Source organism: Varroa destructor, unplaced genomic scaffold (assembly GCF_002443255.2).
Source record: "Varroa destructor unplaced genomic scaffold, Vdes_3.0 BEIS01000002.1, whole genome shotgun sequence".
In the NCBI taxonomy this organism is placed as follows: domain Eukaryota; kingdom Metazoa; phylum Arthropoda; class Arachnida; order Mesostigmata; family Varroidae; genus Varroa; species Varroa destructor.
In genome coordinates, this window is record NW_019211455.1 from 44,751,997 (window position 1) to 44,765,229 (window position 13,233).

General features: G+C 45.0%; 1 protein-coding gene and 1 long non-coding RNA gene across 8 annotated transcripts in view; one reads left to right on the plus strand and one right to left on the minus strand.

The window, feature by feature from the left end:
- Positions 1-13,233, plus strand: part of PlexB (plexin B) — a 182,436-nt gene that overhangs the window by 161,423 nt on the left and 7,780 nt on the right. The window lies entirely within an intron of this gene.
- Positions 2-7,457, minus strand: LOC111243868 (uncharacterized). The gene is made up of 4 exons (XR_015321772.1): positions 7,349-7,457; positions 3,025-3,958; positions 703-2,614; positions 2-236 (listed from the first exon to the last, which is right to left on the minus strand). It is a non-coding gene; the product is annotated as an uncharacterized LOC111243868 (long non-coding RNA).

Sequence of the window (13,233 nt, forward strand, 5' to 3'; positions counted from 1 at the left end):
TATTCGGTTATTGGCCGACCCTGGGCCTGCAATATCTGATTGTTTCAATTCCAGAGTATCTTGTACACAGTACTACAGAAGTTATGAGATACGCGTTTTACTTTGTGGCCGCGCAGCGTACGCGTGTCCGGTGTATTGTTTATTTAGGACATCTCTAGCCTATAAGTAGCATAGGCAGGCCTTTAACGATTTGATGTCGTAAGCCGTCGTTGTGTAGATAGATACACTTGTTGTTTCTGAAAAAACCGTTTCGTGCATATCTACGTTACAAAAACGTAACTTGAGTAAATTTGCCCATGTGATATTAGCCTCGCTATATGTTTTTAGGCAAAGAAATTTTAAACAAGAGAGATGTTAGGTTTTTGCGTAATTTTTCGTGTCTTTTTTAATATACTTGATGCTGGTTGCTGGGAAAAAGGGCGTTTGTCAGAGAACGATGAAATGCTAAGACTGACTATTGATAAGGTCAATTCTTGTAAGTGGAACTGCAAACGCAGAGTAAGCTGGTCGTATCTATATAGATGGATAGCATCGACACTAGAGTTTCGCAGTGATTGATACCACAGAAGTGCTATCACAATACTGTAACGGGTCCTATAGGATGCAATGGAATATTCTGTATCTAGACTGTAAAATCGTGTGAAGCCCACGAGGTAAACAAGTACGTTCCTGAACTTCCAATTAGAAAATACGACAACGAACCACAAATTGCCAGAAAACTTTTCCTTTCGCCTCCGTTACGGTTCGCCTCCGCTACGATATCCACCGTAAAAGGAACAACGACAATTGCAGCGACCGAAGCGGCGTCGTACGACAGACGAAGTAAGTGTTTGGCGGGAACAAATCATTCAGGGGCTGATTGTCTCGTTTAATGACGCTTTCTTTGACTATTAACGTGATAGTAAACGGACAATATAGGCTTCGGATTCGAATTATCGCGGGGCGCACTGATCGATCAGCCAACTTTTTCATTGTCGTTATTACCGTTACGTGAGTTGTTAGGACGATTTAGCTCTGCAGTTGAAATTAGCTAACGACGCTTATCGTTGCCAACTAAATACGTCTCAGATAGAAGACTGTCCTGATCAGTGTTCTCATTTTCCACTGTGATCACTGTAGTGTGAATTTCCAGAAAGCATTTTTAGCAACACTGAAGCCCGGGTCACAGTTTTGAATGTATAACGAGTACTTTCATCCATTACTTGACCCTTCGTCAGATCTCGAGTGACTATCTGATTCATATGCGAATGTATAGCAAGTCACTGGAACTCGTTTTGGCTTCAGCTCATATTTTCGAGGTTAATGCGCGACGTGACAATACTGTCAGCCAGCCAGCCAGCCAGCCAATAGAGCGGACATGCCCAAAACCACGAACATCCAGTAATAACTCATGCTTTTGTGCTATCGTTTTTCTGCCTCTAGCTTCGTCGGCTGTAATTGTTTACTTTCAACTGCTCTCCGCCATCGACGTTAAGCGCCAATGGTTTAGTAAATTGTTCATCGATAAAGAACGGGAATACGAGCGTGAGGAAAAAGGCGAAAAACGAGAAGGTCACCTGAACAAGGTCTAGACGGATCAGGCCGGGGAGCCATCCAGTGCTACGATCTCATGGTGCGCCAACGGTATTTAATCTAGCAACTGTTGGCAATAACGATGATCTTTTAGCAGGACGACGCAACATGAACGCTAACAAATTCTCCAACAACAATGGCGCAACCGTTACCTTTCGGTTTTTCACTGTAGCTCACTCGCTCTCAGCTCGAAATCGTCTGGTAACAACTGGCCGCTAGATATAGCGGTAGAATGATTCGATGTTTTATACACAGGCAAATGCCGCAACTATAACGCGGGTACGATAAGGTTCTATTGTCGTCGGTTCCTTGGCTATTTACAATTGCATACCTCGTGAGGGTTCCCGCCACGCCACGCCACGCCACGCATACGCCTCCCGTAATGATACCTGGCAACTATGTCACCAGTTTCCTTGGTCAATGTGCTGTACTAAATAGTAAATTATTGTTGTTGCTGTCATTCAGTCGGTCTGTCTGCTGAGTACACTGTTGCTGGATGTCAACGACTGATCGTAACATTACGATCTAATGGTTGATAACTCGTTAGGTAGCAGCCATAGTTCTGGCCCATCCGTCAGATCATTCTTGCCTTACTTCGACCATTTGGAACATATTTATTTTTCAGTCGTTACGAATCCGACTTATATCCATATACAATAACATCACAACTCGGTATAAGGGCGAACAGAAGTGGATAGGCAAATAAAAAAAAAAACACAATCGACGGAACACCATTTTTGACTCTGTCAAATACGTAGTACTCCTTTCTGGTAATGACTTCAGCTATGAACAGCCGAATCTATCCTCGTATTTTGTCGTCTTGCCGACTGCAAATATTGACGACGCTGTCATTACTGAAGGTAGCGGATGCTGGTTTTATGCTGAGAAGTCCCGATTTTGCTTTTGTGCTTTACCGGTGGCCAGTTTTCGAATTGCGGCTGAGGCGTCAATTTTTTTCGACATCTCGTTGAATGTTAGCGAAGTTTTAGAATGGCGCGCACAGGGAGCTGTCAGACATAATGTCCGAGCTTAATACGGCGAGCTGGGGAAGACCTCATGGGAACAGAAGCCACAAAAATTAGGTTAGCTGGAGGCTGATGAAGACATTGTTATGCTTATATGTATTTTAGCAGTATTCCTTATTCTTAGTTGGAAAATGGGAAGTGAAATCTGTTGTCGAGGTTAGCTAGAAGAATCATCTGATAACGAATTGGTCGACTCTGCGAGAGAAATTGAATGACAAGTATACATATATCTATGGAGCGCCTTGCTCTAAAGTGGTATCCGTAATAAATAAAGTTATCCGTAGTCGAAATATAGTGGTAATGTTCATAGTCACTGTTGTGACCCAGTTGACACGCTTGCGTGCGATGAATGCACCAGAATAAATGGTCTATTTATAGAACTAATGGAATCATTGAATTTGTCCGAAAAATTGCTCTGTGTACTAACCTTTTTGAGGTTTTTCTCAAGCAAAAAACGGTGGTCGTCTATTTACATTACAAGCCCAATCTCCCATTTGCTATCATATTTTTATTGATAAAGGGCATCCGGTGACGATCTCTTGAATCACGAAAACCTATTGAAGTTGCGGAATGCCAGTTGTCAATACGCTTACATGTGTCTATAGTGGCCATCAATCCTGTGTTGCAAATCGCTTGCTGATTTTCTGGCTTCATTTTCCGTTTCCGCGTACTTCGGGAGTCTCGTGTTACCCTGGTACAGCTACGTGCGGTGCCCAGTCCCCCTAGGGGGTTATCATTGCAGCGGTGGCGCCGATTGTCATCGTTATTTTCGTTGCTGCTGAGTAAGACGCCGCTTGAGATGATAGCACACCTTCTTGACTCACATTCAATCGTCACGGTATAAACCACTATCTTATATCATATAGAAATATATAACGGTGACGTCTGATACCGTCCCTCCGCACGCTGGTTAGATCTGCGCCGGGCACAATGAGAAAGGTGACGTATAGTGCTCTTCCGTGCGCTGCGTTGGCACGTCCGCTATTTCGGGGCCACTAGCATAATCATCGAAACTGGGCAAGTGACCAAGGGAATATTGATGATGAGCAGGAGCAGTCTAATCCGACCAAATGCACGATTTGACTCGATGCTATTCTATATAGTTAGAGCCGATTATCACACTCGACATGTCATGTCGTTTCTATGGCCGGGGGAACGAAGATACTGTTACGCATTGTGGTAACACTGATTCGTCTGCAAGAAGAACCACTGATCCGATCAGCTGGCCGAATCACAGCGACTTTTTGGCGGTCCGTGTAGATCCGCTGGGAGCCAGTGCCCCACGTTCTGCCAGTACCCCAGTCACTCCGATTTGACTATATCGAAGTTACACAACACTGCCGACAGAAACGTGCCGAGATCTGGAAGCAATATAATACTGTTACGGTCGCCTTGCTAATTCACCAATAGTGCTCCTAATAACAAATATATATGTGTTAAACGACATCTGGTGATGTTACTGGGTATATACTGAAAGTAATGCCTGATGCAAAAGGAACCCGCTAGGTCAGAAAGCCTGTCTCTTAACACTACTAGCGTTAACAACGAATCGAAGGTTCATGCTTATATATATAAAGTACGTACATACAGTGTTGAATAGTGAAGATCGCTGTTTAATCCTCGGGCTCTAAATGTTTATTAGGCAGTGTGTCATAATTTTCTTAGGAGACGAAATCGTCTAGGTAACGACTGGGCGTACTAGGTCGAGCGAATGGATTGCTGCCTACGCAGCGTCCGCTCAATGACATCGGAAACAATACGAGAACACATCTCGAAAAACCACTATAACTCGGAGGTCATAATCGTCCCACATTGTTGTCGCATGCTGTGGTTGAGAATCAGCCATGGCCCACAACACTGAAGATTGGGGTTGGGTTATAATTTGTATCGATACTGGTTTCAACTGACCACAAGGGCGTGATTGATGTTGTTGTAGACGTGGGGTATATCTAGCTTTAGAACTATTTCACTTTAGAAAAAGTCAACGCTACACCTCGTCGCCTGATACAACCCTACGATGTAAACGATGCAGTGCGAGCAGAGTACCTCCGATAAACTTTTTCCAAAAGTTAACTAGATAGCGAGAAACATTACAATTAATGCACGGTGTATGTAATACTAAACTAATACAGTTTGTAGCTACAACTCATAATTCGATCTTTTGCAGGCCGATTTTAAGCGTCCGATATAGACAAACAGTTTAGCCTTATGATCATATCGAGGCCACAAGTACTTTTACTTCTGGTAAATTCAAAGAAAAAACTGAAGGGATTAAAGTGGCATCGCCGTCTTTATGCTCTTAGTCATTAACGGCTTACTTCTTCCGGAGCAAATGGTTGGCGTTGGATTTTCTATGTGGACGCCAATCCAGCAGCCTGCGGTTTTAATAGCAGCACTACATAAGTGAAACTAAGCGGGACGATGGTGGATCCGTTCACATTCTCTCCCTTACTGGCTTCATTCTTGTTCCGGAGTCATTCCGACCCTCGTGGGGTGAATAGAGTCAACAACGACCATCGGCCAGTCAAGTTAATGACTGCCGCTACTTCGAAAGCTGTTATTAACATCCGACGAAAATAGACATTGAAAAAAAATAAAGAAAATAAGCTAGAACTGTATGCCTTCAAAGCGATAGGCACGTAATAGCCTAGGGCTGGTAGTATGCCGTGCAGGTTCGCTCGGTCGCGACACTATCAAATGGATCCCAGTGCACGATGCAGCAGTTGTCGCGCGGTGCGATAATAAGTTAGAAAATGGGTATTCCGAACATGCATCGTGCACGAGGGCACTATAAATGGCTTTGTAAATAGCAATGATATTGGAAGTTTCGTTACAGATGAACGGTTTATAGGCTCGGGGCTGAAATGCAACGACGAGGAAGTTCGTATGCGCAGAATCGATTAGACAGAGACGCGAACGTATGAACTATAACTATCACTACGATCGATTGAGCGCGGACAACAAAACGTATCGTCGGGGCCAGGTTAGCTGGGTCAAGTATGCTCGTCGCCACCAGATAACCAGTCGCTACGGGATACCCCATTTTTACTTTTTCCACTATGTGGAAATCATGTAAAAAAAAAAAAAAAAAAATTTGTTATGGAAAAGCAGTTATGACAGTTTCTCTTCTGGATAAGGGCGCCTCGACTCTTAATCTGTGACTGTGTAGTTGTTTTGGTTATTTCAGCACACTTTCTTCCCTACATGTTTTGCGTTAACTGACTCGATGGAGCGCGGACATCCACTTCATCCGATCAGAAGATCGCAAAGTATGGCTCGATAAAAATGCCGAAACCGTTTATGATTGTGGAAACTTCTATATTGAATTCACCATAGGCCGAAGAAATATTTGCAAGTACTACCCAACCACAAGATATGTGACTCGCCATTTATCCTACACAACAAGATGACACGCGCTCGAATGATGTCTAGTTGATGATGATGAATGTTAGCTATTGCTACTTGTCTCTCTGTCCGCGGACAGCGGCTTATACCCCTCTTCGGTTCAAAGCACTTATTGCTACACTAAACTCGCCCATTTGGCCAGTCGCCGCTTGTTTCCTCTGCTGCATTGGTTTTGTGCGCCTTGACTTTATCGTGGTCATGGTCGTAATCATCGTCTTGTTTTAGTCTTTACATTCGGTCTTCGGTGCGCATCTTCAAAAGTTCCACGCAAGTACTGTTCTGGCCCTCTTCCCCTAGCCAAGCACCGTGGGGCAATGTGAAATAGCCGAGCTATAAGCTTGACACTAGCGCATCAATGTGGCAAAATCAGTATTGCAGAAAACAGCACAGATTTCTATCAGAGTCGTATTAATGCGGCTCAACGTGGCGCACCTCTTAGCACTTCACTCCCATAGCTCATATATTATTCCATAATTATCTTACTTGTTTTGCAACTTTATAATCGCCTAAACATAAGAATAACGACAACAACGACAGGACCGAACCAGCATCTTCGCCAGTGTACGGCAATCGACTATAGGGCACGACGTAAATCTAATAGCTGAACTCGCCTCGTACGTAGTGAGTGTCACGGCGGTTGAGCACGGTTTGCTCAGAGTTATTATTTGTTTCTATGAAAATCGACAACAGCGCTCCCCTACTTGGTGTTTGACACGAAAAGGAGGTGTGCGAATTTACCTCATCCAGCGGTCTGTCACCAGTTTCTCATAGATTTATGTTTTTGACAAACGTACTCGTGCGACAATACAGGCCTACCTCGAGTGAATGAACGTCTGACAAGTTAGCTTATTCAGGCCTGATGGGTGAGTCAGTGTGAAGGGCAATGGACGGATGACTTCGCAGACGGCTTTGGACATGTATATCTATATGTAGTAATATGCATGGTTGGTCATACAGGCAAAACAGTGAGAGAATCCGCGATGACCTCTCGGCTGGCGATCGATACAATCACGTGAATGTATCGGTCGCCAGTCCCAGCTGATGGCTTCTTCTCGGTTTGTCGAACGGTGTCTTCATCTAGCGTTTCGTTATTTGGTTGCTGTACCTTTTCCTTGTGATGGTGTTAGCTTGTCGTGCTTGTCGGCTATTAGATGCCGCACATACGGGAGCATTACGGAGCACTGGCCAGTAATCATTTTGGGTCGAGGGATATTCGGTGAACCGCGGATTTTTCCGATGCCACAGCCTATGCCATTTGCGTGATCAACATATATATAGTCTTCTTGTTGATAAATACTTTAGGTACACGTCACTTGATAGTATCACATAAGGGTGCGAATAGATACCTTCTATAATGCCTTAGAACGCCTAGTGTGGAAATCAGCCCGTCGCAACGGTCGATTCTAATCACTGGGTACTTGTACTGCTACAACAGCAAGCTAAAGTTCGTTTTCAGTGGAAAATGGAGTGCATTAAATGCAGTTGGTCCTGTTTAGTCGATCGGATAGTCGGTAGACGTCTGCTATTGGGCTGGAACAAGCCAGTAATATTTTTTTTGCTAAACGTAGTTCTAACTACCAGTTCACCAACGCATCCTTCCGCAGTGCTAACGGCTTGCCTGGCTAACTTGTGCAAAGCCCCTCCCAGATCCGCCAGTTACGGATCACAGACACCAAGCAGAGGCAAAGGAGAACACTGTGGAAAAGGACGATATTTTCAATTAAGCCCTAGTAAAAATCGACTCGATTTATCTCTCCAGTAACACCCAACGTAAGCATGCACAGTGCTAAATGCGAGAGAAAGGAGAAACAGCGAATAGGATCATTGGTCGTACTTGGTCTTCTTTATCCAAACAACAGCCATTTGGCGACGTCACGGCACTAGGGTTGGCTCGACCGGTTCGGGTTCGCCAGTATCTGTGGTGGCAATAATGGGGGCTGCTGCTCATGTTTTCAGGCCAACTGGCGGACCAGGCCCTGCTGACGTTACGGGTACGAGACCATCCAATCCTTCAGCGAGGCGGACCGTTCTTGACCCGTTACCTCATTCTGTTTTAGTCTTTAATTAGTGGTGGTCTCCTTTAAGTTAAGGCGTCGCAAAGATCAACCGACTGCGTTATTCTTTAGTTTTTTTGCACAGGGGCTCTCGATCGCCGGAAGACTTTCATTTATCAACGTTGCTGAGTCTTTTTCATTGCGTATGGGCACGTCGAGACTAAACGTGTATTTATTACATATCCGGCTGGATAGATGGAGCAGATAAGGGAAAAGAGCCGCCTGGACCTTATTACTGTAATAGTTGACTGAAGATACACATAGACGATCGGGCGGTTGCGATTAAAGAAGTTTTTGCGGACTGTAATTAATATTTATTAATGTGCGAGGCCAATTTTCAAAAAGACATCTGTATTAGATTGTTTAACTAGTTATTTGTGTTCATCCATATTACGTTAATTCAGTGACTGAGCCTTTGTCACCTCAATGATCCGTAATAATGATAATAATACTGCTGGTTTATAACACACGTTCGCACATTCGCATTCATACGAAGGATTCGCTCTGAGCATTACGGCACTTCGCCTATTCAGTTCTGCGCAAAAAAGAAAGCACATTTCTTTCTATGCTTCATCTAGTCTTGTCACATGCAGTATCATAAGTGCCAACATTGGACACTCTCTAGATCTTCATTGATGTTGCTGATAGTGAAAATGTTCGAGGGTTTGCTTTGCGCCCTCCCAGCTCGCATTGTGTGTAATCGGCCACTATCCTACAAAATTGTTACATCGTTCTTCTCTTCCCCGGGCGCCCCAGCACCGGTTACGCCCCTTATTAGATCCTTTAACCAGCTTCGTACCAGTGCGCTAAAGGGGACACAATTCTTAATCTGTCGGACAGTATGTTGTATGAGCTAGTTATCGTATGAATGAGCGAACAGCTATATGCTACATGGCAGGCGTCCGCTACAGAGCGAGGCGCTATAATCGCGAAGAGCCTGAAACCGCCTGGGTCATCTGGGGTGCAAGGCCAATTAAGCTGATCAGGGGACGGCAGTTGAGAGGAAAGCGAAAATAATCGAACAGCTGTTTCCCGGAGCGCTTCCTCATGCCCTTAAGCGGGCCGAGTCGTGGTCTCGCAGGGCCGTTGGAATGCTTGTCCCTGCAGCTGCTGCTTTTAGTATGTTCCAGCTGCCAGGCCGAGTAGGGAAAACGAAGACCCCAACCTATCAGCCAGCCAATGCAGAGCGTCTACTGTCAGTGGCTTGCCCGGAGTATTGTTCCATGTCTGTGCAAATCAGGAAGGACGTTTGGGGATCTAAGCTGAGAAGGGCAGAAAAAGTTGCCGAAGCATTCTCAGTTCTCTAACAATACTGCCTACGAGACACCGATCAATGAACCGACGGGAGAGTATCCAACAGAGCCAAGTCTCGAAGATCTCATTTCTGATCTTTTTCATCTTTGATCTAGATGAACAAAAATTGGGCCGACACCGGTAGTGGCGCAGAAATCAGCAGTACTTTTAAAAGATGAGAAAAACCACTGTAGCTCAGGATCTCGATAAGAAGGATGAGTAAGCAGGTAATATGAGATGAAAACAAAAGAAACCTATCATAAGGCTTCTATAACAACTACAACAAAGCACTCACAGCAACAGTCAATGTTAGCGCTTCTTCTGTGCTCGGATCCAGCGGTTTTCTGACCCACATCAATACCAGTCACACTTCCAGCGGAATAGAAGAAGCGAGGTTACGGATATAGGGTCTGAGACGCGTATGTAGATTTCTACGAGTGCTTAAAAAGAGCCCTCGTAGCCTTTCTTTATAAAGTGGGAAAAACTTTAGCCTACATCGCGTGTAGGTGTACAGACATGGCTTCGCTAACATATTAGACTGGTTATCTACAAGTTAATGGTTTGCCTCAGCTAACTACATATGGATCAAGAACGTATTGGAAGGCGTTGTTTTCAATTAGGTTTGTACGGTTAAAATAGACAATTGTCGTTCTTTGTTCCCCGAAAGCAATTATATTATAAAAATTATCATAATCCTTCCGTGCCCCAGTCGTTCTTGATCGGGGATCGGAAACCTCTCCTTTCAATAATTTAAGAACAAGATTACATTTATTATGGCTCTCTAGGGTAGTCTCACTCGGGCGAGCTAAACGTCGGTGCAAGAAGCGCTAAGAATAAGTATAAGAGCTAACTTCTTAAGCTAAGAAATGATTACAAGTCTAATTTAAGGCTTAGCTTTAAAGCCTATACACAGTTTGTCTATATATTAGTGTAATAACATCACCATTGAGCATCGATCCATGTTTGTGTGCCGTAAGCGGTTGCCTCGTCGTGTCGGACAGCAATACAGACAAAAGAGTTTCGGATGGGCAGGGATGAGGGAGCGCATACATTTGCGCAGCTGGATCTTGCCGAGTGGTTCGCGCCAAGTTTAGAATATATAAATATAACCAAACCGAATTCCATTCACAATTCACCAAAAATCGCCCCTAACTGCTTCAGTACAGGCACCATCGAATTAAGTTAGGTACAGGAAGCTTTAGGGTGCGGGTCGGTTTGCCCTGGTTTGCCTGTTTGTCTGTCCGTTTGCCTGCCTGCCTGTCTTCCTGTCTGTCTGTTTCCCTAAGCCTCGGCTGCCTAGCTGGCCCATCCTCGCCGCTGTCACGCCTGTTAATCTATTGCTTGTTTACTATTTCGTTTTACTTGTGTCTCTGTGGCCGATTGGCCGCCAATCGTTTATCCTATTCGTATCAAGGGGAGATGCGGGGATCATGGCTAATACGCTAGAAGCATAAGACTTCGAAGAGATAAAGGGAAAGAAGCGACGCGGCTCCTAAATTAAATTACTGTTGCGGAGGCGAACATGAATGCTGGCAAGGTAGAACCGGCACCGCCGGATAACATGCGGGTATTCCAGTTAAGCGACCATCATTGTCCGCACAGATACATACTAAACTACTACCACAAGCAGAGGCAGGCTTAGACATGGGTAAAGCGCGACCAGCGCGAGTGCTGGTCGGCGGACCAATCTAAGCAGTTTGCTAATTATCTGGCGTCCATACAAGAAGAGAGGGGCAAATAAGACCAAGTGAAGCAACGAAGGAATGGATGAACGAAGGAAGCAGGAAGCTTAGTCTTGCGGTGTTTACGAAAGCGTCTGCTGGTAAGCTGGGCACCGTCGGGGAAAGGGGAGCGGTTTGCCTAGGCAGAGAAGGACCGTTAGCCGGATGAAGCCTTTTCGTATTAGTAGTTTAGCAGTGCAAATTCCCCCTCTTCCCCCCAGCCCTTTCTCTCTCTCGCTCTCTCAATACTAAAATACCGAGCATCTGCTAGATCAGATTGTTTAGCCAGTAAGATGAAATTGTTCCTGTTATTTGTGGTTTCTATGGTTCTAGCTTTCTGTGTATGTATATTACTTAGGGTTAGCAGCTCTCGTTTGGAAACGACACTCGGACGGTAGATCTGGCGTAGTTGGCTTAAGAAAATGCTGGTCGCGGCTTTGCTGATCTGATCGTAATATGGTGGTTCCAAAGATATTCTTATGGGTATGCTGTTGTTTTACGCAACAGTCATTTTCGTAGTATAGTTGGAATACTGCGTCGCATCTGTAACAAGCAACGCTGAATAAGGGGCCATGATTTGTTACTGCTGTCTATTAAATGTTTCCGAGTTCACATAGATGTGTGCAATACAATGGAGCGACAAGTCCGGTATCGACTGTACATGTTTTTCTACTCCGTTTATAGTCACTTTTCCTCGATACGCTTAGATCGTGAGGGAAGATCAGTCAGCTTATATTTCTTTGGACGTTGCCAAAGTTCTGTGCAGCTCTATGATCAAAGTTGTTAAGAGTATATGATAGTAACAGTCATGAGGTGATATACATTTGGCTATCCTGATAAGAGTGAACTTAATAAAATTTGATTTTTTTATCTTTGCCAGCCAGTTGCGTCACAGCAGGATGTTCAAGAGAGATTTCCCCTGCGTAAGAACCAAGATACGCGACAAATTTCGCAGTGGTGCGAGAATCCCTCACATAGTAGGCGAATGTGTATGATTGACTGCTTTCCTCGTCGACGAAGGCGACCAACCCTTTTTTGTTGTCGCCAACAACTTGCATGATCCGCTTGTCGTCTTAAACACATCGTTGCATCTGACGTCGTGTACGTGATACGTGCATAAACGTGCAGAGATAACGCAGAGCGAAGTAGCTTTTCTCGTCGTGCTTAGCAGGAAGTCGTATAAATACTGCACAGCGAGTATGCCAATACGCCCTAGTTACAATCTCTACTTTGCTTGGGCCACAGAAGAAAAGCTAGTGGCGGCAGCGGCGAGCGTGCGCGTGTTCGGAAAGTCCCGACACAGTCTGCCAATATCGAGCCTCTGATGCCAGAGATTCCGACCCAAGCTACGCCGCTGATTTTGTTCTCGGCCCAGGCTTTGCCGTGTTACCATTTCTGCTACTACCGCTGCCTTCTACAGCAGTGCACTTGGCACTTAAAAGATTAATCCGGGACCGGCCAGGTGGATGGTACGGGGAACCGACAGACGAATTGGGGTAGTAGAAGAGGATCCGTATGACTTCTTAGTTTGGCCTGGTCAGGCATCATCGAGATTCGTGGTCCTCCGTGTCCTGAAGGGGGCAAAGATTGTTTATTTGATTCATTCAAGGCAATAGTGAAGGGGCTGGTGAAGCGATGAGCTATAGTAAGCTGAAGACGAGTGGATGCTTGCTCTAGTCGAGTGGGGTCCTGATTGTGGTAGTAGTCGAGGTCGCGTCGCCGCAGTAATTGCGACCTGACTCGAGGCGAAGTGAAAGTAGCTACATGGCAAAAAACGTCGTGGTATAGTATGTCTTGCGGGATGAGCACCGCGTGCGAACTATCGAATCGAACGTTTGACATGACGCAACTCGACATGCATTGTGAGTTGATTATCTATTACCAGCATCGATCACAATGACGACCACGGCCACGGCGAAGTTCTGTCCTGTAAGTTAATTACATAACCTGACGATGGTCGAGCCAAATTAATGAACGCTGATGAAGTGATGGAAATCTCGCTTTACTACTCTGCTTCTCTTCTCATCATTTTCCTGATCATCCCTTCCGCTTCTGTCGGCTAAGTCTTGTGCCGCTTGCATCATGATGATGGCACCGAGCGCGGTAATAGTGTAAAGTATATGTCTTCACTAGGTACGTACCACAAGAAATTGAATGTGCGAC